The following is a 22,342-nucleotide window of genomic DNA, read 5'->3' as shown; positions in this document are numbered from 1 at the left end:
TATCTCAAGTAGCCATAACTTGTGCCCTAAGGTAACTATAACTCACCCCTTCGCCATGCCCCTGCCAATTACCCACAAAATATGGCACTCATGACATCTTTGATAACATAATTGATAATGTAAATGTAATATTTGCAGTAAAATTGTTGATGAAAAAACTGTACATGACAGAGGCACAAGTTATAGTCACCTTAGGGCACAAGTTATAGTTATAGCTTTGGTGGAATCTTCCCAACATTTTCCAAAAAGAAGTGTGCCTAAGGGTCTTGTTGTGCATGGAAAGTTTCAGGGTGATCTGTCAAGCCGGGGGCCAAGTAAACAAGGGTGTCAAAAAAGTGCATTTCCCATGTTAATTCCCCTAGAGATTTTAGACACGACTACGGTCCGAGCCGCTGGATGGAATTACAGCAAATTTGGCAGAAAGGTAGCTTTGGTCCACAAAGTGTCCGTTTTCTTATTTGGTGTAAATCGGTTCAGTAGTTTTTGAGATATTCAAGGAACACCAAATTTGTATATCTAGAGGCACGAAGGCTTCGCAAATACTCCTGATCTCGTGCAGAGGTCTGATTGGCTGTCAATACTTCAGCCAGGAAGTGTTGGCAGTCATTTGTCTAAAAAACAAATGTATAAAAAAAAAAAAGAAAAGGGGGCAGGGTGCATTCACTTTAAGCCCCTAGCTTTGGTACAGGCCTCCCCCTGTGATTCTGTGAGGGCAAAAAAGCATTTTTTTAAAAAATTCACAGCAAAATTTGTGACTTTCACTGTGAACTTAAAAAGGAAAGGAAGCCTGGTCTCCTGCACTTGCTTTTAGTTTTGCTCACAGATGGGTCTGGTCCGGAGGGCATGCACGTTTATATGAAAATGAGGAGGGGGCACACAGGGCCCTCCTCCCAGGGCTTTCAAAAGCCACATCCCTGGGGCGCCATTGCTAAAAAACTGCAGGGGGGCCGCACGGACCCCCCCCAGGCCCCAGGGTCTGCCACATCACCGGGCTAAAAAATTAAATGATTAGGGGGATCCTGGGGACACCCACATGTCCCGGGGATCACAGCCGTCCCTGGGCTACCATTTTTAAATCTACCAGGGGGGCTGTGTGAACCCCCTCTGGCCCTGGGGACCACGACCTCCCCGAGGTGAAATCGAAAGAAGGAGGGAGCCATACATGGCCCTGGGGACCGCCATACCCCACTGTTGGGTCCTGCGACCTCACAAGGTGCCCATCTTTGAGAGGTAGCTGTTTGCTTCGCATGGCGAGAGTTCATAGCTCCCACCAAGCAAAAGCAAATACTCTGCTTGCTGAAAGCGGCGTTTTCATTGATTTATTAAAATGAGTATTTGGCCTCAGGGAGGTCCCCTCTAAACAAATTTGAAAATATCCCCGCGAAAGTGGTGGTCCGTGGGGCCCATGCAGAAACCCCTCCCCCTAATTGTTTTAAAATGGAGCCCCAGGGAGGTGGTGATCCCCGGGGCTCAGGTGTGGTCATTGCAGCCCCCCTCTAAATAATTTAAAAATAGCATCGGCAGGTGGTGGTCCCTGGGGCCCTGGGGGGGTCCTTGTGGCCCCCCTAATAATTATTTTAAAATATTTTAAAATTGCCCCTAGAAGGTGGGGGTCCTTGAGGCCCCCCTATAAATAATTTAAAATAGCACCAGGGAAGTGGTGGTCCCTGAGTTTGGGGGTGCTTGTGCCCCCACCTCAAAAATAATTTAAAAATAGCCCGAGGAGGTGGTGGTCTCCAGGGGCTCTGCGCCCACCCCCCATATTGTTTTAAAATGTAGCCCCGGGGAGGTGGTGGTCCCTGGGGACCAGGGGTGGGGTTGCGACCCGCCATTCACAGTGTTTTCATAATTTTTTTTACTGCAAATATTACATTGATATTATCAGTGATGTTATCAAAGATGTCATCAGTGCCTTAATTTGTGGGGTAATTAGCAGTGCATGGCGGGGGCGCAAGTTATAATTACCTTAGGGCACCACTTATAGTTACTTGAGATAACTATAACAGGTGAATTTCTATTGTTTTGTACGTTTAAAGTGTGAACTATAATGACACTGTAACCTTTGGTTTTCTAAGTGAATTTCTATGATTTTTTAAATTCAATTTCCTAACTATAATGTTCCTGTATTCTTTGGGTTTTTCAGTGAATTTCTATTTTCTTTTTAACGTAAAGTAATTTTCATTACTATATGTTAATCCAACCACTACCACGCAAGGCCTTTGGCCGTGCGCAGCAGCAGTTGGCCACAGGGCCCGGTCTGTGGCCATGCCCTGCGGCCAACCCCCTATAACCACCCAATCTTGCGCTGTGCACGCCTTTCAGCCTTGCGTGGTATGGTGGGCCGCTGGACCTAGCCTGCAGCCAGTCCCTGTGGCCAACCCCCCTAACCATTGAACCCGACACTACGCACGGCCTTTGGCCATGTGCAGCAGGAGTTTGCTGCAGGGCTGCATGCCCCCTCTGCCTATTTCAGCCTCGGGGACCCCATCTCCCGGGGCCCAGCCTTCTAAAATGTCTTGTTTTTTGGGAGGAAGGCCATGCGGCCCCACTCCCCTGGTCGATTACAGCCCCATGGACCCACCCCCCTGGGCCCTGCATTTATGTATTTATTTTTTGGGGGAGGGACCGCCTCCCTGGGCCAATCTCGGGCGCTAGGACCCCGTGCCCCTGGGCCCAGCATTCTACATTTTTTGGGGGGAGGAGGGCCACCCGGGCCCCCTTTCTCGGCCGATCTCAGCGCTGGAACTCCAAACATGCAGCCCCCCTCCATGGGCCTATCTCAGCCCAGAGACCACATCTCTCAGGGTCCGGTCATGCCAAATGTTTGGGGACCGCAGGAGAGCCCGAAGGCCCCTGTCATCCCAGCAGGCTGCCCGCTTCCTGCGGGAGCCAGCTTTGCTGTCACAGAGAGGAAGTGAAAGCTGTTTGGCAGCTCTCACTTGCTGGAAACGGAGTGTTTACTCTGACTTGTTGGGAGCTGTCAAAGCTCCCGTCAAGTCAGAGCAAACAGCTGTGTCCCGGGTTGGGCACATTGGGACATAGCAGGAGCCAGCCCTGGAGGGTGGCAGTCCCCAGGGCCATTATTGGCTCCACAAGGCCACGTGCACCCCACTTACCACCCCCCCACGCCTCCACTCATTCAATTCCACGGGACCTGGTTGGAACCCGCTGCTAATTTTTGGCAGATTCATGGATCCACCAAGTCTCTTGATGACATTTAAAAAAAAAATGCTTTTTTGTTCTGAGGGTGTCCCTCTGTGACCTCAGCACCAGAGCTAACAGGTCATCGTGTCCTTACCCTGGCCCCTTTTCTTTTTTTAATTCTTTTTTTTACGTGGTTGCCAACACTTCCTTGTTGAAGTGTTGGGTGGCAATCAGATCTCAGCACAAAATTGGGAGGGTTTTCGGAGCCTTTGCATCCATATATATACAAATTTGTTTTTTCGTTAATTATTCAAAAACTAGTGAGCGGATTTACACCAAATAATAAAAAGTTTGCTTTCTGGACCAAGAGTTACCTTTCAGCCAAATTTGGTGTAATTCTGTCCATTCATTCGGGCACCATTCCTGTTCAAAATCATTATGTAAAAATGCATGGGGTGAAAATGTTTTGGGACCCCCCTCTTCTTCTCGGCCCCCTGCCTCTTGACAGATCACTCCAAAACTTTACAGACAGATGCTGAAGTAAGCGGCATATTTTGTGGGACGATTCATTAAACCACTAAAGTTATTAGCAAAACAAAAAAGATGTTTCTATAGAAACTAGGTCCGAACTATAAATACCTGGTAGCAGCAGCCATTAAGTAATATATATACATATATAGAGCCATATTTGGCCTCGGGGATCCCTTGCTCTGAGCCCACATCAATTAAAGGTAGGTGCCCTGGTGTCCATCTATGGCACCCAGAGCTGGGGAGGGATTCACCATTTTTAATGCCCCTGCCCACTGGTAGAATACTTTGTTTTTGCTCTAGTTTGGCGAGTGTTTTAAAAATGCTCCCCCCAGGGAGGAGCAAGCACAGGTTTCCCTAAGCGCCGGTGCAGAAAGGGAAACTGCTGTGTCTCAGAGCTGGGTTCAACAAGACACAGCATGTGAGCTGGCCCTGGGAAGTGGGATACCCGGGGCTATTAATGACTATCTTTTTCAAATAGTAGCGGCCCTGGGAGATGCGGTCTCTAGGGCCTTTTGAAGAGTCAGGGAGGGTGGTCACGTGGCCCCACACTCCCTACAAAATACAGTGGGCCCCAGGGGATGGGGTCTCTGGGGCTAAAAGTAGCACGAGGTTTGGGGCCTTGCACACCCACCCCTTAAATATACTTTGTGCCCTGGGAGATAAGGTCCCCAGGGCTGAAAATGACCTGGGAAGGAGGGACGAGTACCCCCTCACCTTAAAAATACTTCAGGCCAATGACCTGGGGAGAAGGGACGAGTGCCCCCCTCACCTTAAAAATACTTCAGGCCCTCGGGAATAGGGTCCCCAGGGCCACAAATGGCCTGGGGAGGGGAGCCAAGTGACCGCCATCGCCATAAAATTAAACATGGGTTGCCTGCCTGGGCCCTGTCCCACCCTGTGGGGTTTTAAGAAAGAAGCGCTGGAGCCTGTGCTTCTTTTTGTTTTGTTCATCTTGCTGCGTCTTCCCCAAATTTGTGGCAAACATTAAAAAAAAAACGTTTTTGGCCCCAGACCCCACCACCAGGCCTTAGGGGGGGTCAAGATATCCATCCCCTGCCCTCTTATGTCTTTTTAAAATAATTTTTGTAGGATACAGGACTGAGTCCCGAGACCTAAGATGGCTGCTAACTCTCCCTAGTTGATCTGGTGGGAGCCGATCAGATCTCAGTTCAAGACTTGTCAGCTCAGCAGATCCTAGACGGCAGTGCTTGCCTTACTATTGATCTTTATATATATATATATATATATAAAATAAACAGCGTGCACAGCCATAGCAAGCATATCTGATGAGTACTGGGAGGAGGTGGAGAAAGAGAGTACCCTCCTTCCTATACATGAAGAACTGGTAGATGCTATTGATACATCTCTTAAAGTGTGATTTCTTCGGCCCTGGAGCCCCTGAGTCAAAAAATATTTCAGTTGACTGCAGATCGCAGTATTTTGCCCACAGATGGGGAAAGGCTTGACACTAGTGTGTCCTCTTGACATTTGGAGTGCCCGCAAGGGCAAAGCCACTGCTAAAATGAGGTTGATTTCACCTCTCTCTGGTGCCTTTGAGAGACTGTGCCAGGCCTTCCTTAAATGGTGTCTTGACACCTTGGATGCTCAGGATGATTCCTGGCCTTGTTGTACCCCCATTGATGATTCCCATTCTTAGCAGAGGACAGATGACAATGCCTGGGAGGATTCGGACCCCCCTAACGGGGATTCTGGTGATGAACCAGGTCCATGCAGACAGTGGCGACCAGAGGGCAGTGCCAAGAAATCCAGGCTGGAAGACAACGGCAATCACTCAGTGCTGGACTCAAAGTATCCCAGATTTGCTCAATCCTGAGGACTTATACCATCCTCGTTCTACAGACTGGGTGCCCGCCGCTAAGGTGGCACTATGTTTAGCCAGCCATATTTGAAAGCCTATGGACCAAGAGGTACGGGTTGACCAAGGGTCAAATGCTGTAGGCCATCTTTAGCCGGTAAGGTTGCTTGTACCCCAGAAATAGTAAGATGGCAACGTTCATCACAAAATATGTTAAGGACGCAAATCCTTGAGATCCTGCCAGGTTAAGGACCTTGATATCCTGGTTCTTCCTACAGAAATCCTGGACATGGCCAAGGTGGTCAAAGAAACAGGCCATATGATTGACCTGTCTATACTCTCAATTTGGGCTCAGCGGGCCCTGTGTTTTTTAGGCAATGTCAACTGTACCTTAACAACTAAGCATTGGCGCTCACGCTTCATCAAGATTGAACCTAAATTTGGGGACTTGGCAACCACAGAGGCTGGTTCGGTGGTGAATGGGGGTCTCTTCGGAGAACCTTTCCTTACAGATCTTGCTCATTGTGTTAACACTTTTGCGTCACTCAATAAAGTGCAGCAATCCAGCTGCAAAATCGTCGTCCAGAAGAGTTTGGAGGGACCAGAAGAGGAAGGGGGCGCTCCTCCTGCCAAACATACCATTCCAATCCCCATCCACTCCAGACCATCCAGTGGCAAGACCAGAAGTAATTTGGAGGATTTTACCCTTCCAGAGGTAGCAGCATAGGTCCCGGAGGCCTTCTGAGGAACCAACTACACACCAATTGGCACCACCAGTAAGCAATATCCCTTCTTCCCTACAAGGGCTGGGGTTCAGGTTGCAGTGGTTCAGCCACAGTTGGACATACATAACGGGGGATGCGTGGGTTCTCCAGACTGTGATGGGATTCCACATAGAGTTCTGTGGCACACCTCGTCAACACTCCCATCCAGGACCCTTGTTGTTCTCTCAGGAAGGAACACGGGTGGTAGACCAAAAAGTAGCAGAGCTCCTAGAGAAAGGAACCATTACCCATTCAGTTCTTCATCCCAAGGTTTTTCTGAGCGACATCTTTCTAGTGGAAAAGAAAGGCATAGGTTACCCACCCATAATAAATTTGAAGGAAATCAACAGGTGTATACCGACATTTCAAAATGGAGGGCATTCACCTCCTCAGAGACATACTGTTACCCAACAACTGATTGGTGAGACTCAATCTGAAGGGTGCCTACCTCACTATCCTGATCTTTCCACCTCACAGATGTTTTCTTCAGTTTGAATGGGGCAGGCAGGTCTTCAAATTCACTTGTCTTCCGTTCTGTCTGTCCTCCAGACCCTAGTGCTTCATGAAGGTACTTTGCCCTATCATAGTATAGCTTTGCGCAAGGGGAGTCAGGCTCAATGTATACCTGGACAACATCCTCTAGATGCATCAGGAGAAATCCACCTTAGTCTCCCATCTCCAGATGACAACATCTCTCCTTCAAGACTTTGAGTTTATTGTGATAGTTCATAAATCGGGGTTTATTACGGTCAAACAACTGACCTTCCTGGGATTTGAGATCTGTACAGTGCCACAAATTACTCCTTCCACCCCGAGGAAGATGCTGCTTATTTGCCGGGAACTGCGCAAAACGCTTGAGAGAGCAAAGTCCTCACTTTGACATCTGGTCAGGATTGTGGGGCTACTGTCCTCTGCCATCCAGGTAATTTTTCCGAGCCCATTACATTATCGAGCGCTTGTATGCCTGAAGGCACAACACCTCATGAGGGGCCTACATAAGCACAGGAGGTCTGCCTCTCGCAGCAGGCCCAGAAGGATCCACATTGGTGGCTCGACCACATGCATGCATGGAACAGCAGGGCTATCTTTGGGTCGGCCCCGGAATGGTTTTTAAAAAAATGTTATTCTTTTTAATAAACATTTTCAGTACGATTCCAATAACAAACAAAAAAAAAACAGCAGGACATATTTGCATAACCGCGTCATAGCATGGCAGCAACATAGTTACATGATTATACAGTGTTGTAGATTATCAACAAGACAAATACAGAAAGAAAAGAAATTCTGCATATTTTTTTAAATTTAATTATAAAGAACTTTATTGATTTTGAAGACAGGTGAAGGAAAATAACACACATAAAAAGATAAACAATAAGAGGCATTAAATTGAAGCATTAGAGACGAATATTCTTCCAGATTCAAACAAGCCTTGCGGACAATAGTAACAATTTACAGTTAAAGTTCCACTTGCAGCTTTGTAAAGAATTGTAGACAAAAATTTGTATAAGAGTTATATAAGTTTATATATTCATATACTAGGCTCCTAGTAAGCAGCACCCCCGGAGTATGGGACACCCTCAGATCTGGTAGATTCGACAGGGTGCTCACTGCTCAAGAATATCCTGCGGCCTCCCACTTCCCCCATATCTTATAATATTTCTTTGGGCAACCTCTGGCTTCGTATACAAGTTTTTCATGTCGGGCACACCAGTCCATTCCTTGTCACCATTTGGCCAGTGCTGGTGCTTCAGCTGCCTTCCAGTGTGTCATTATGTCTCTTTTAGCCACTAGGCATGCCAGACCCAGGAAGGTTCGGTCTGCCCTCCTGAGCCCCACCTCTTCCAATGCCCCCATTAGGAGTGTTATCGGAGCCAGTTTGATCTCACTACCCAGGATCTTCGAAACCTCTCCCACCACCGCCCTCCAGTAAGATGCTATAGATGGACAGGAACACACACCATGTGGAAGAAGTCTGCTGCTGGGCCAAAGCAGCGAGGACAATCGGCTTGAGGTCGGAGGCCCGCTTTGTGTAGCCTGAGTGGTGTGAGGTAGGCCGTGTGGAGAAAATAGGACTGCAGCAGTCTGAAACGGGATGTCATTGTAAGGTTCCGTGGGGCCATGAGTGCCTCCCTCCATTCCTCCTCCCCCACTGGGCCCACCCAACCCTCCCACCTGCGACAGGGGCCCTCCTCAAGGAGCGGTATATCTGCGAACCCCCCCCCCCTTTCCCAGGCTTCCCATCAGCACCTTCGTCTCCATAGGACTATGTTCCGGTATGGTTTCACCGCCCTGGTTATGCACAGACAGCGCATGGCGGAGTTGTAAGTATCTGTGAAACTGAGTTCTATTTAAAGAGAAGAGTCGTTGGAGCTCCTCGAAGGAGCGTATCCGTGACCCCACCCAAACATCTCCAAGTAGGGAGATACCGATGGTGTCCCAACTGTGAAATCCCTCCAGCGCCGACGTCTCTGTCAACATTCTACCTCGCCAGAGTGGGGTTTGCTGAGTGAGACGGTTCCACCAACCAGATTTCTTTTAGGCCTCCCGCCATCCCAGTAGGACCACCCTAGTTATCTCAGGCATCGCCTGGGGAATTGGACACCCGTATAGCATATCAAGGATCTGATTGTAGCCCAGTGTTTGGAGTTTCAGTCGGTAGGCTGGATCCGACCAGCCCCCACCCATCCAGTCAGAAATTCTGCATATTTATGTGAGTTTGGATTATTTTTCAAAACAAGACTGACCCCATTCCGAACCCCACATTCAGTGTCAATAAATATACAGTCATTGGTGCCCAGTAGTCCTATGGGCACAAGGCACTTGGCAGTTCTTCCATATGGGTCTATAGCTGGTCTCTACAATAAGCAATATCTTTAACCCATTGTGGCAAAGTTGGATAACTCTTTTTTCCCCCAATAAATAGCCACTCGACTTTTAGCTAGTAAAAGCCAACAGCAACTAGCCATCGAGTGGCGGGCTGCAGAGATTTAATATAGCCCATCAAAAATATGGGGGTCACAAGGTACTAGTTCCATTGTTACAACTTTCAAGGGGTGCGTAATTTGTTCCCAAAATCAATATATTTTGGAGATCCCCAGGCTAGTGTAAGAAATCTGCACCTGGTCTCCTACACCTTTCACAGTTATCTTCCTGTCTGAGTCCAAGTCTGGTCAGTTGCACTGGAGTACAGTACATGTGCTGTAAACATTTGAAATGGATTATGCACAAATTACTGTTTGCAGTAAGCTGCCCTGTCAATGTAAAGCAGAATATCGACTCTGACTCAGTGAGTGGTGTATCAAGCACATTGTTCCACCACTCTAGGGGAACACTTGTAGTTTGTGCTTCATCTTCCTGCACCACTTCATAGACAGCTGTCACAACTCCCATATCGGTGGGTTTGGTCAGAAAAGTCTGTAGCGACCATAGGGCAGTGGGGAGCCTGTGGAAATCTTCCTGGGTGTTAGACTTTTCATCTTTGGCGTGATCTCCCTTAACTTTTTTGCCTCTGTTTCCCAGGTTGTTGATGTGTGCTGGACTCTGTTTTTGCTGTTTTTGGTACACTGGGCACTTTACCACTGCTAACCAGTAGTAAAGTGCTAGTGCTCCTATACAAAATGTGTATGTAATTGTTTCATCCATGATTGGCATATTTGATTTACTGGTAAGTCCCTAGTACAGTGCACTAGAGGTGCTACTAGTAGGCCTGAAGCACTGGTTGTGCAACCCACATTAGTAGCTCTGTAAACATGGCTCAGACCTGCCACTACAGTGTCTGTGTGTGCAGTTTTAAACTGCCAATTCGACTTGGCAAGTGTACCCACCTGTCTGGCCTAAACCTTCCCTTTTCTTACATGTAAGACACCCCTAAGGTAGGCCCTAGGTAGCCCCAGGGCAGGGTGCAGTGTATGTTTAAGGTAGGACATATACTAATGTTTTTTATATGTCCTAACAATTAAATACTGTCAAATTCGTTTTTCACTGTTGCAAGGCCTTTCCCTCTCACAGGTTAACATGGGGGCTGCCTTTGAATATGATTAAAGTGTAGATTCAGTTTGGGAGCGGATAGACATGTGGAGTTTGGGGTCTCTGAGCTCACAATTTAAAAATACACCCTTTAGTAAGTTGATTTAAGATTGTGTGTTTGAAAATGTGTTTGAAAATGGCACTTTTAGAAAGTGAGCATTTTCTTGCTTAAACCATTCTGTGACTCTGTTTGTGGATTCCCTGTCTGGGTCAGTTTGACAGTTGGGCTGATTGCAGCTCTCTCTAGACAGTGACACAAAGGGGGCTGGGGGGTAGCCTGCATATCCTGATGAGCCATCTGTGCGGGAGGGGAGGTGTGGTCACTCACACCTGAAAGGGCTTTGCCTGCCCTCACACAATGCAGTCTCCAACCCCCTGGTGTGTGTCTGGGACGTGGCCTGGGCAAGGCAGGATTTCACAAACAAGATAGACTTTTCTCTGAAGTAAGCCTACTTCAAAGGGCAAAATGGGTATAAGATGGGCACCCACAACCACAGACTTTAGATCACTTCTGGAAACCAAGAAGAACCTCTGCCCGAAGAAGAGCTGAAGAGCTGAGGAAGACAAGCTGCCCTGCCTGTGACTGTGCTTTGTGGAGCTATCCTGCAGTTGCTGCTTCTGCCTGTACAAGAGGACAAAGACTGGACTTTGTGTGCCTTCCTGATTGTGAAGGACTCTCCAAGGGCTTGAAACTGAGCTTGTCTGCTGTTGTTGAAGTCTCAGGGACAGCAAAGACTTCTCTCTGCCAGCACCTGGAGCCTCAGCTGAGACTCCTGCCCTGCCAAGTGGTGCCCTATCCAGTTCCTGGGGCCTTGACAGGTGAAGCTGGTGGACCAAGGTTGGAAGTCCACTCACAGATCACGAGCAGGGCAATTTCCGACACAACCTCCGATAGCGGCTAAAGAAACGACGTGCCGCTGGCTCCACGGCTGAAATCGACGCAGCGCTTGCAGCGCGGCTGTGAAATTGACGCACATGGCTGGAGAAATGACACTCGGCATCACTAACGGAGGCTGCAACGACGCAACATCGCTGGGTATGGAAAAACAACGCAAGTCTGCCCGGACCCAAGGTGTTTTGTCCAGATCGACGCATCTCTCACCTGCGGGGAAAGAAACTACGCCCACCGATCGGACCGGAGAAGGAGAAATTATGCACAATCTCGCTTGCGGGTGAGAAATCGCTGCACCGCTTACCTTCTTCGACGCACACTCGCCCGTGCGTGTTATTTTGACGCAGCCCAGGTACATTTTCACGCTAAAAGCGTTAACGTTATGTTTAAAAGAACATGAAGACTCTTTGCATTTTAATTAATAACTTGACTTGTGTATGGTGGATTTTTGTCATTTTAGTCTTGTTTTATTTAGATAAATATTCTCTATTTTTCTAAACCTGTGTTGTGTCATTTTGTAGTGTTTTCATTGAGTTACTGTGTGTGTTGGTACAAATACTTTACACCTAGCACTCTGAAGTTAAGACTGCCTGCTTGTGCCAAGCTACCAAGGAGGTGAGTGGGGGTTAGCTGAGGGTGATTCCCTTTTACCCTGACTAGAGTGAGGGTCCTTGCTTGGACAGGGGGTAACCTGACTGCCAACCAAACACCCCATTTCTAACACTGCGTAATATTCATGCACCACCGCCTGTAGCCTCACATAAGTAAAATACTAAAGGGACGATTGGCGATGGTCCTGTGGTAGTTCTGAAATTTCAGTAAAACAATTATCTGGATATACATTCTCCAGCTTCTTGACACCTACTGCCGATAAGAGAGAAAGCGTTTTTGATTCTTGTGTAACAGACATGGCTGGGTGGTATACCAGGCATAACAATCACATATAGCCCATGGGTGTCCACTTCTGTGTAAGTTAAAATGGCACATCTCTTTAATTAGGATGGGCACTCCTCAAGCATACATGAGTAATTAGAGATTATATGGGATCACCCCCATTGCGCCACCACTACATCTGCTGCACGGTCTGATAGATGCATTTCTTGTTGTAATGCAACATGTACGCAGTGATGGTCGAAATAAGCTATCATCTGTCTAGTTTTTTTGGGTTGTTTAGATCCCTCACATTCCAGGACAAAAAGGTAAGAGGGCCACAGTGGGGTCCACATTAGCACTGATGTGTCTGTTCAATCCATGTTGCGGTGCGACTACTGCAATAGCTATGAGGTATCAGAGCAGTATGAAACCATCTCCTGTAGGCAGTTTTAAGCAGATTAAACTTCCCTCCCCCTCCCACATTTCAGTTTCCCCAACTTGCTAAAGGCATTGCCTTCTTTGTACAAATTTCCCATCCCCAACAGAAACCAAACATTTCCCAGACAAATTAGAAGTGCACAAAGTGCAAACATAAGGAAGTGGGGCGTTCCCACTGGGGGGGCAGAGAGAGACCCGGTAAGCCTTTGGTAGAAGGTAGGTGACCAGGAATCTAACCCATCACGTAACCTTGGAGTCTAACCCACCACATAACCTTGGAGTTAAACATGCAACTGTGTAAAACAGTGACCTAATATGTTAATATATCATACCAGTACATAATGGGGTGTAACCTCCTAGTTCACTGCTCTTCCCTCATTATGCAGCAGAATGACTTGGTGTCCTTTGTAGCCAATGAAGTGAAGCAACCAATTCCAGCTTTTTTCGATGAAGTCAGAGGCTGCCTGTGGTGTCGAGAAAATCTTCTGCCCCTCCTTCAGGTCAACACGTGACCTTGCTAGGCAAAGCATGGCATATCCCATGCCAGTCTGCTGTGGTTTCTTTTTCACAGGCAGAAATTCACGTCATGCTAGCTGGACCGCCATGGTGAAATCAGGAAAAAAGGTAATCTCATTGCCCTGATATTGGATCATTTTCTGTTCCCTGGACAGATGAAGCACAATGTCTCGGTCCCGATAGTTGAGTAATCGTGCAATGATTGGGCCCGGTCCCTCAGGGATGGTTGTGGCGCCAGAAATCTGTGGGCACGATTGACGATCATCATGCTAGAGAACTGGTTAGCACCAAATAAGTCATGCAGTAGTTGTTCAACAAATAACTTCATTTTCCCTGTGTTGGTAGTCTCTGGCAGGCCTTCTTCTGGAGTGCACCTCCAGATCTTCATTTTTGGCCTGTATAACAGTGATCGCTTTTTCATGGTTTGGAGTAGGTCTTCATTTGTGGATAGCCGCTGTTCTGTGTCAGTAATACGAGTTGCTTTTTTATCAATTTGCTTGCCGTATTATCCATTCTGAGGTTCAGTCTGCCAATTTTGCTGTCAATTGACTGCAGACTCTGCTGCATAGCCAGCAATGTAGCCTCCAATGGTGTGCCTCCCTGTGGCGTCCTGTCCTGCTCCGAGTCCAACAATGTTTGCGGCTAGAACGTTTATAGTCAAAAGTGAGGCACGATTGCTGTGTGTCATGTTTCCCCATTGTGGAGCGGAGGTCAGGTCGCCGGGGCCTACACAAGCCATGCAGGGCGGTGTCCAGAGAATGCTGCACCTCAAGGTGTACTCCCACCTCACGTTAATCTGTCCCCAGATCTGTAGCAGTGTGCTCAGTCCAGCAGCTGTGGTGGCACTGTGCCCGACACCATAGTCCAAAAACGGTGCAGCGAGTAGTGGTTCTCCAAATATCACAGATGCTTTTCCCCTGGATACGTATTGCCCCAGCTACAGACAATGGAGGTCCCCCATGAGCGAGTAGGGTCCTGCATCCCAAGTCGCAGGACTCAAGTTAGCAAGATAATCACTTATGCACATATGGCACAGTGTCCTATAAAGTATTTAATGTTCATAATAACTGTATGTGGCTTCTCACAGCACCAGGTCTATCAGTCACCTGGTGGAGCATGCTGGTCCGTAACTCATCACCATCGCAATCCCGGGCTGTCACGGTGCAGGACAACATGGGTCTGGAAGAGCCGCTTCTGCTCGATGGTACGTTTATTTTACTGGTTTTGGTTCAGCAGGTCACCACCAATGCGGGGATCTCTCTGTATGGGTGGGATTGGTGGAAAATTGTAGGATAATGTGCGGATATTATGTCCCGGTCCAAGAGCTTCACTCTGGTGTGGCCATCTTGTGGAAGGCTCTCTAGCGCCCTTCAGCCCTGGAATTGGTTAGTCGCCAAGGATAGGGAACAAGATGAGGAGATGTTACTACAAGTGGACAGTGGTTCGAAAACTACGACGCATTACACATCAATTGCCTGGATCTACTTGCAGGATCCTTTGCAGTGCAGACTTTAGCACTAGAACAAGTTTCCTTTTCCATTCTCTTAAAGATGGACAACAACTCAGCGGTGCTGTATATACACAGTTTCTTTTGGAGGGGGTGGGAGGTACCTATTCCAAGGTACTGGCGGGGACTTCTAGAATCATTGTCTGCAGCATCAATTGTCGGTGACAGTGAAACATATACTGGGAAAACTCAACTAGACAGCGGATTGGCAAGCCAGACATCTGAGGGATTCCAGTCCACTGCAACTAGATGCCTCTCTATTCCAGAGGATTAGGGATCCGTGGGGTCCGTGTCAGGTGGATCTCTTTGCATCACTCCTCAACCATCAACTACCACGTTTCTTCAGTTGGTGCCCGGACCTTCTAGCAGTTGTGACAGATGCCTTGCTCCAGGACTGGAGTTAGATTCAGAGGTATACATTCCCTCCATTCTTGATGATAGCCAGACTCACAGCATTGTTCAGATGTCAGAAGGTGGAGGTAATCCTCCTACTGACACCACTATAGAAATGACAAGTATGGTATCCAGTTCTTCTGGAATTTTCCATGGATTTTCCAATCCTTCTTCCCTGGACTCCTCACATGGCAACTTGTACCAGTTGGTTCAGGACAGAACTCTCCTACTGATGGTTTGGAGGATTACAGGGGATGTTGGGAAGTCCCAGGCCTTTCGAAGCAGGCTTTCTCTCATCATAAGAGCATGGGCCGATTCTATAATCAAGAGATACGGTTCGACATGGCGCAGGTGGTCATGCTGGTGTCAGCAAAGGGATCTTGATTCCGTGGGGGCAGATGTAGTGCATATCATCAACTTTTTGTCTGAATTGACTACTAAAGGGCTGGCATACAACACAATTAATACATGCTGTTCAGCAATCTCAGCCAGACATGTGCCACTTCACGGCATACAGGTGGATGAACATCCTCTGGTCTGTCGACTCTTGAGGGGTATCCGTTTGTCTATTCCACCTGAACTGTGGTATTCCTCCCTATGGGACATCAATGTGGTGCTTACAAATGCTACGATCTTGGAAAGATAGTCAATACCTATCACATGTAGCTTTAACAGGTAAGTTGGTGATGCTGTTATATCTCATGTCTTGTACGAGAGTGTCTGATGTGCAGGCACTGGATATTACAGCACAAATGTTCACCACTGAAAGGATATCATTTACCCTTTCTAGACAAATAGAGTGGTGTATTATCCTGCTTTTCCCTGTCATCCTTAATTGTGTGTGGTTCGCTGTCTGAGAGTGTATGAAGCCATGAGCATGCAATATCGTCCCTTGGGACAGTCAAAATCTTTATAGTCCTTAAGAAACCTTTCAGATCGGTTTCGGCAATTACTATTGCGCATTGGGCGAGATGTGTTCTAGAAGAAACCAGGATTGCCACATCTGCTTTTGGGGCCCATTCCACAAGGGGAGCTATGGCTTTGAAGGCCTTCTTCCTGGGGGCTGTCTGGAAGATATTTTCAAATTAGCAGATTGGTCTTCAGATTCTGAGTTTAAGACCTTTTACTTCAAGCAGATCACAGGCATTGCATTACTGGTTGTCTCCTATCTTTAACCTAGCATAATCTGAGCATCTGGTAATGACATAGGATATCAAATTCATAATTATTGTGAAGGAAAGTTTCAGACCTATTAATGACACTGGAGCGTGGATTATTCCTCCTGATGGGATTCACATCATCACCCATCCTAGATTCTAGGAGGTTACAATATTGTGGATAAGTATATTTACTGATGTTCTGTGAATTCAATTGTTAAAAATCTTCTTGCATTGTATTCCTATGGCGTACTGTTAACTCTGTTGGATGATTTGTTGCTAAATTATCAGGATCTGGGACTTATTCTCTTTGTCCTGTTTTTTCTTAGGATCAGACCAGAAGCAAGAATTCTGATCAGAACGCTTGGATCAGGTTTTCTCACAAGAAGAAAGAGGAAGTGCTTTTCCTTGTTGCTGATTATATAGGACTGACTCTATGGTTGTTATTGTATTGACTGTGCTGCAAAGTCTCATGGTATATGTAGTCTTTGAGTTTAAAAGGTTATTGTTTAAGGCTGCTGAGTAAATAAAATGAAAGAGTTGAGCACAATCCTCTCCTCTGTGTCCTTGACAGAATTTAAACTTTCCTTCACAATAGCTAGGAAATGTCATATTACTACTTCTTGGGCTTGGATATGTTTGGCACTATTCTCAAGCAACCTCAGTAGCTAGGGATCGACTAAAGTCACTATGTCTAGGGAAATTAACGACTGTCTCCCTTTTGAAGATTGGCTTAACAGCACAGCAGTCACTCAACCTTATGCGATCAACAGAAAAATAACTTTAAGAGACATTACTGAGAGAGAGGGGCTTTGGCTCTTTCCAGATATTAATTTTCTTTGAGTACAGATTTTGATTGGGCAGGATCTGTGCTTCTGCTGAAAAAGAGCATAATTGTACTGCACTTTTTGCCTTGTGGGAAAGCTTATTCTTAATACATCAAGACTGATTTGTTTATTGTGATAAGACAGTGAGCAAGGCTATAGGCATGATCTGTTTGTTATGAAAACACTGTGACAAACTCCTGTAGTAGAGGATCTCTATTTGAGAATCCTTGTTACAAAGTTTTTGTAAATGTGTGGATTTGTTGCCAACTATCTTGCCAAGTAGAATTTTGTGCATAACTGTAATTTTATGACTGCATACCAATAGTTGTCTTGCAGGCAAGCTTATGAGGAATACCGGGGGCCTGAGTTGGATATGGAGCAAGAGATAAAGACTGAGGGGGTCATTCTGACCTCGGCGGTAAAAGGCGCCTACCGCCGGTCAGAAATCCTCCATAATCCCGCCGCGGTCGCGGAAACCCGCCACGGTCATTCTGACCCGCAGAAGGCAAACCTCCGAAAATCCGACCGCCACAACAGACCGCCAGACCAGCGGTCGGCGGAAAGGTGGAGGTGACAAAACCTCCACCGTCACGCCAACAGAAATACGCCCATGCCATTACGACCCACGAATCCACGCGGCGGTCATTCAAACGCGGTATTCCATTGGCGGGACAGAATACACACAAACGAACAAAACTCAGCCACATTGGACGATTTGAATCCCACACACCTGATACACATACACACACCACTCCCACACACACAATACAATATAAAACACCCACCCACATCACCCACAAACCCCTACGCTAAAAAATTCGTAAAGAAGGCAAGAGCGAGACACCAGCATCCAAAAAATAACAGCCACAGCCACTCAACACCATCACCCACACACTATCCACACACAAAACAACACACACCACCACACTCAACTCACTTAAATACACATACTCCACCCCACACATCATACACACCACCCCATGGCACCCCAAAGACAACCCCGCTTCACAGACGAAGAACTCAGGGTCATGGTGGAGGAAATCGTTCGGGTAGAGCCCCAGCTGTTCGGCACACAGATACAATACACCAGCATTGCCCGGAGGACGGAGCTATGGCAGAGGATTGTCGACAGGGTGAACGCAGTGGGACAGCACCCCAGAAATCGGGAAGACATCAGGAAGCGATGGAACGACCTACGGGGGAAGGTGCGTTCCATGGTATCCAGGCACAACATCGCCGTGCAGAAGACTGGCGGAGGACCCCCACCTCAACCCCCACAATTCACATCATGGGAGGAGGAAGTCTTGAACATCCTGCATCCTGACGGCCTCGCAGGAGTCGGCGGAGGAATAGATACTGGTAAGTTGAAGCTTCAATACTGCTTCCCCCCCACCTGCATGCCAAATCAGACCCCAACCCTCACCCCCATCCTCGAACCCCACCCTCACCCCCACCCCCATCCTCACCCCCACCACCATCCTCACCCCCACCACCATCCTCACCCCCACCCCCAGCACACCTATTCCCCGCCAATGTCTCACCATCACAACCCACACATCCCAAAACCTAGGCCTGCATGCGTCCACTGAGCATGGACACCCATCACCAAAGCATGCCCAATGCATATACACATCCCCCCCACAAGCCACCCTCACCAAAGCCCCCACACACGAATGCCAGCACTTGGGGACACGAGAACCCACAGATACACCCATATGCCACACATTGAAACTATAACCATACCTCTATACCCCTGCAGGACCCGACCGTCAACACACCGCGGCGGAGGGGCCAGAATTATCCACACCCCCCACCCAAGAGGCCGTCAGCGATGACAGCAGCTCTGTCGACCTGGACACCGATGACCAGCCCGGACCATCGGGGACCTCTGGACAGTCGGTTCCCCTCACACAGGCCCAGGCCACTACAGACCCAAACCTCTCTGGGAACACCAGCACAGCTCCCACCCAGCGGGCCCATGCCTCTGTCTCCAGGGCGCGTCAATCTGCGGTGTGTCTACCACTACAGGGCACCCAGGATAACCCACCACCCCAACAACAACAGGGACCTGGGGGCAGTGGTAGTGGGCACACCGGCCAGGGGGCAGAGGCCCAGGGAAACAGGGGAACTCGGAGGGCAGCTGTGCGACAGGGGGGGGAGGAGAGGCCCAGGGAACCCACTCTCCACGAGGTCCTCACCACCATCATGGGAGCATACAACCGCTCCCAGGAGACGATGGCGACGGTACTGGCCCGGTTCCAGGAGATCCAGGTACTGCAGGAGGAACACTATCGGGGGTACAGGGAGGACATCAGAGCCATCAACACCACCCTGGTTACCATGGTAGGGCTGCTGCAGGACCTCGTCAACAACAGGGCGGACACTCAACAACACCCAAGGGCCCCTGCCACTAGCCTGGACCAAGAACAGCCAACCACCTCCGCCGGCGCTAGTGGACAAGAGGCCCCCGCACAGCAGCAGCCCACCAGACCCCCACCTCCTGCAGGAGAAGAACCACCCCGCAAGAGGGCCCTGAGATCTCACAAGAAGACAGAGTAGGATGTCAAGACCCCCGCCAGCAATGGATACCACCTGATGTCATCCCACTGTCCCACATTGTCACCCTGTCCATCCTTGAACTGCCCATGCTCCATCTCTCCACAGGCCTCTGGACAATGCACCTGTGTGACTGTTACTCTGGACTCTGCCATGGACATTCCTTCACCATAGCCCCCACCCACTTGAAACCACCCATCCCATTTTGAGCACTTAAATAAACACCTATTTTGCACCAAAATATCTGGAGTCTGGCTGTGATTTCAATAGATTGTAATTGACATGACAGTGCAAATATGTCCTTGTACATGGTGAAGTCAACAAACAGCTGCCACAAAGCTGTAGTCCATGGGGAAACGAAGCACAGGACTCGTAGTGGGGACCCCAGATCTGAAATAGGGAGGGAAAAGCCAAAACTCAGTCATCATACACTGGGGCAAATAGACAGGCAGCAGAGATGCTGGAGAGTAGTTAACATTTACTAAATTATCTTTGAAATGTTACCTGTGTCCTATTGGAAGTACTGTTCAATGATTCTGTCCCTGTTGTCTGTTTCAGCCCCGTCGTCTTCCTCCTCGTCACTCTCCTCAGGTTCCACCGCTGCCACAACACCACCGTCTCGACCATCCTCCTGCAGGAAAGGCACCTGGCGGCGCAAAGCCAGGTTGTGAAGCATGCAGCAGGCCACGATGATGTGACACACCTTCTTAGGTGAGTACATTAGGGATCCACCTGTCATATGCAGGCACCTAAACCTGGCCTTTAGGAGGCCAAAGGTGCGTTCGATCACCCTCCTAGTACGCCCATGGGCCTCATTGTACCGTTCCTCTGCCCTGGTCCGGGGATTCCTTACTGGGGTCAGTAGCCACGACAGGTTGGGGTACCCAGAGTCCCCCACTAGCCATACACGGTGTCTCTGTAGCTGTTCCATCACATAAGGGATGCTGCTATTCCTGAGGATGTAGGCGTCGTGCACTGACCCAGGGAATTTGGCATTTACATGCGAGATGTACTGGTCAGCCAAACACACCACCTGGATGTTCATTGAATGGTAATTTTTTCTGTTCCTGTACACCTGCTCCCTGTCTCTTGGGGGAACCAAAGCCACATGGGTCCCATCAATGGCACCAATTACGTTGGGAATATGTCCAAGGGCGTAGAAATCACCCTTCACAGTAGCCAATTCGCCCACCTCAGGGAAAATGATGTAGCTCCTCACGGATTTCATCAGGGCAGACAACACTCTGGATAACACCTTCGAAAACATGGGCTGAGACATCCCAGAAGCAATTCCCACGGTTGTCTGAAATGACCCACTTGCCAAGAAATGGAGTACTGACATGACCTGCACCAGAGGGGGAATCCCTGTGGGTTGGCGGATGGGGGACATCAGGTCGGGCTCCAGCTGGGCACACAGTTCATGGATAGTGGCACGGTTAAGACGGTAGGTCAGGATAATGTGGCGTTCTTCCATTGTCGACAGGTCCACCAGCGGTCGGTACACGGGAGGATTCATCCGTCTCCTCGCCCAACCCAGCGGACGGTGCCTAGGAAGGACAACATGGAGCACACAGTCAAGCAACCCACAGGTACGTACTCACAGCTAGCACAGTAAACGATTCTCTATGCAGTGAATGGCGTGTCTGAGTGGCTAAGCAAGGCTTAGGCCTGTGTGACGCAGTTGAAATTGAGCCATGTGGGCCCTGGAAATGGCGGCTGCCTGACCTGTGAAGTGTGACAATGGGATGTGAGGTCAATGCGCTGGCGTGGCACACCGCGGCGGGCGGCGGGCCAAGACCGCGGCGCCAAGCCGCATTGGTTAACATTGAAGCCTATGGGTTTCAGGAGCCAATGGCGAAGGGCGCCGGCGGTGGCGGGACGCACCGCCGCGGACGTGACCGCCATTTTCTATCTACTTATCCACTTGCGACTTGAACTTTCACAGGAGAGGACCTATACTGCAAGTGTTGCTGTGACCTCGGTCTGGAAGGGACAATGGCTGCTGCACCTGGGGAAAGGGCCCCTGCCTTCACTGGAGAGGAGTTGGAGAAACTTGTGGATGGGGTCCTCCCCCAGTATGCGCTACTCTACGGTCCTCCAGACCAACAAGTGAGTTTAATTCAATATGGATTTGGGGCCACTGGCTGGCTTGGGGGCCTGGCGGGGATGGGGGGCATGTTGGGCCTGGCGGGGGGCCTGGCGGGGGGCCTGGCGGGGATGGGGGGCATGTTGGGCCTGGCGGGGGGCCTGGCGGGGATGGGGGGCATGTTGGGCCTGGCGGGGGCCTGGCGGGGATGGGGGGCATGTTGGGCCTGGCGGGGGGCCTGGCGGGGATGGGGGGCATGTTGGGCCTGGCGGGGGTCCTGGCGGGGGGCCTGGCGGGGATGGGGGGCATGTTGGGCCTGGCGGGGGGCCTGGCGGGGATGGGGGGCATGTTGGGCCTGGCGGGGGCCTGGCGGGGATGGGGGGCATGTTGGGCCTGGCGGGGGTCATGGCGGGGGGCCTGGCGGGGATGGGGGGCGTTGGGCCACTGGAAAGGAAAATGCAGACAAACTTGAACGTGGTATTTCTCCCTCCCTGTACGTGTCACATAGGTCCGCGCCCATGAGAAGATCGGGATTTGGCGTGCCATCGCCAAGGAAGTCCGGACCCTGGGGGTCCACCATCGACGGGGCACCCACTGCCGCAAGAGGTGGGAGGACATCCGCCGCGGGACCAAGAAGACCGCCGAGTCTCTGCTGGGGATGGCCTCCCAACGTAGGCGGGGTGCCTGCCGTCAACTGAGCCCCCTGATGTTCCGGATCCTGGCGGTGGCCTACCCTGAATTGGATGGGCGCGTGAGGGCAGCACAGCAGACACAAGGGGGTGAGTACAAGCATTATCTACTCTGTTGTCGCGCAGT

General features: G+C 49.4%; 1 long non-coding RNA gene across 1 annotated transcript in view; it reads left to right on the top strand.

The window, feature by feature from the left end:
- Window positions 1–16,522, top strand: part of LOC138260047 (uncharacterized) — a 66,636-nt gene extending 50,114 nt beyond the window's left edge. Inside the window, exon 3 of the long non-coding RNA XR_011198800.1 lies at window positions 16,387–16,522. This is a non-coding gene — a long non-coding RNA (uncharacterized lncRNA). The remainder of the gene's footprint in view (window positions 1–16,386) is intronic.
- The last annotated feature ends 5,820 nt before the right edge of the window (window positions 16,523–22,342 follow it).

The sequence above is a fragment of the Pleurodeles waltl genome, chromosome 9 (assembly GCF_031143425.1).
Source record: "Pleurodeles waltl isolate 20211129_DDA chromosome 9, aPleWal1.hap1.20221129, whole genome shotgun sequence".
NCBI lineage: Eukaryota > Metazoa > Chordata > Amphibia > Caudata > Salamandridae > Pleurodeles > Pleurodeles waltl.
The sequence above is the reverse complement of the archived record's forward strand: the minus strand, read 5'-3'. Positions and strand labels throughout refer to the sequence as shown.